The sequence below is a fragment of the Morone saxatilis genome, unplaced genomic scaffold (assembly GCF_004916995.1).
Source record: "Morone saxatilis isolate NCDOM2014 unplaced genomic scaffold, NCSU_SB_2.0 Contig6, whole genome shotgun sequence".
Classification (NCBI taxonomy): domain Eukaryota; kingdom Metazoa; phylum Chordata; class Actinopteri; family Moronidae; genus Morone; species Morone saxatilis.
The window spans coordinates 245,433-248,013 of NW_023340206.1; positions in this window are offsets into that span (position 1 = coordinate 245,433).

Here is a 2,581-nt window from a genome sequence, read left to right on the forward strand (position 1 = left end):
GAGTGAAGCAGGAGAGCAAGCGGTGGTAATGAGAAAGACAGTGAATCAGACTAATAATCTGATCTTATCGTTCACAGTGGATACACACTCACACCACGCCACCCTGCAATACTGTCAAAGGCTCTTATTCAGTAATCTTGGCTTGAGCTGAACTTAAGATGCTACAGCTTGACTTAAGTAACTTAGTAAGTTAAGTAAGTTTGGGTGGGGAGAGGTATAAGCACACAGTTGTAAGTGATTGATTTCAGCTTTAAACAAAATATTCTTTCACTTTCAATTTAGCTTTAGTGGCATTAGTGTCTCATGTATTTCCAACTAAACCTTTCTTGACTTAAAGGTCATATATGTAACTTTAGAATAATAATAATAGAACCAATTATACAACTTCTAGGTAGAAAACCCTTGTGTAGACTACATACAATTTCATGTTTTCTTTTTTCATGTTATTTCACAGTGTATACATCTAATCCAGAGGTGTCAAATTTAGGGCCCATGGGATGACTTTGAGAAGTGTGAAAATTACAAAGAAGACAGAGAAGAAAGAGTAGCGAACATAGCACAATGCTGAGACCAAGAACTGAACAGCAGATGGCAACAATGCGCTGAATCTGTTGTTCTTTTGCTGTCAAAAAATAACCCTCTGGGGCACCCTCATTACTCAAAATGTCTTTGTCAAAAGGAGAAAAGTGGACACAGAGTGAAAGCAAGCTACCTTATTGCTAACGAAATAGCATTAGCATCAAAGCCGTACTGTGAAGGTAAGTTTATGAAAACATGCATGCTGAAGGCCGCAGAAATTGTGTGCCCTGAGAAGCGAGAGGCTTTTGCTAACATCAGTCTGACGAGAAAGACAGATTTGGACAGCCAAATTAAGCACAAAGTCAAGTAATTTGTTGCATTTTCGGTTGCAATTGATGAGAGCATGGACATTACAAATGTTGCTCAACTGACCATATTCATTATTGGTGTTGATGAGACTTTGACCGTCACCGAAGAGTTCCTTGAGTTGGTGCCTATTACGGACACCACAACAGCCGATGACATTTTCAACTGTCTTGTTGGAGCACTGGACAGGATCGGAGTAGACTGGGCTCGTGCCGCCAGGATGGCTACGGATGGGGCGCTATCAATGATCGTGAAAAAAGCAGGTGTGAAAAAATTCAGAGAGAAAGTACAGGCCGCAAACGGAGGACATGGTTTTTGGACATTTCACTGTATTTTGCACCAGGAGGCATTGTGTTGCAATTCTTAAAAAAATGGATCACGTCATGGAAGTGGTTGTCTGAACTGTTAATTTCATCCAAGCCAGAGGTCTGAATCACCGGCTTTGTAGATCCACATCCACTGATCTTTAAATTGTAAAGCACATGTGTATACATGTATATCTGTTCATTCATCATATTATATATACACATTATTATTATTATTATTATTATTATTATTATATACTGTTATTAACAATAACACTACCATCATATCATCAGTACTATTACCACCATCTTGCAACTACAACTTCTTTGCACCTTATCTATCTATTTATCTTTTTTATCTTTTCTACCTCAGTATTTTATTCTATTGTTGTATTTTATTGTATTTTATTGTATTGAAATGTACCTGGCTGCTATGACGAGCCCATATTTCCCTTGGTCGGATATTAATACAGCTTCTAATCCTATCTATCTGTTCTGGTCCTCTAGCTCGGCGCCTGACTGCCGCGCCGGGCTATTGGTACCTCTGGTCGTAGTGCGCCGCCTCGCTGGCGTGCCCCCGGCCGCCCGGGGGGTACTCTATCTATCTATACTACTCTGTTCCTTATCTATCCTATCTATCTGTCTATCTATCTATCTATCTAGCTATCTATCTGCTCATCTATCTATCGTATCTACTGTCTGTCTATCTATCTATCTATCATACCCGCTATTGCAACGTGTTGACGCCAGGGGGCGATAAGGCGTCCAACCTCTAATGTGTAACACCCTAAAGTACCAGAGAAGAACAAAACTGACAAACAAGATGTCTGTGGGACGAAGCTAGCTGCTTAGCTACAGTAAACATCCACCCACAGCAGCCTGGAGCTGGACCGAAGACACGGTGACCCGATAGCTTTCTGACACAACGAATGAGAGCGTATGTTGACACAGAACTAACGAGGCCACCGTAGAGCGCTGTCATAACGTAGCGCTGATGTAGCTCGTTACCTTAGCTCTGTAATTAGCTTATGTAAACACTGGTAGCTAGCTGTGGATTAGCTCGTTGATTTGTTTTAATTTCGCGTTTGTTTTTAGTTTGAATGTAACGTTGCAGACAGTGTGACCGTCTTCCAAACGGAGAGGAAGAAGGTTATTCTGTGTAAGAGCTGCTGCTTTGGCCGATCAGCTGCTGGCTGTTAGCTAATGCTAACAAATAGACCAGCTCACATCTGGAGACGTTTCACCAGATGTTTTGCCTCCAAAGAAGAAATCCAGTTCAGTCAGGGTCTTTATTAACTTTAACTTTTCGGACCGTGCTACATTAAACTGCTTAAGACAAATCAGCTCGTAGTCAAAAACGTGTGGTGAGATTTCAGCTCAGCGTCGAGACA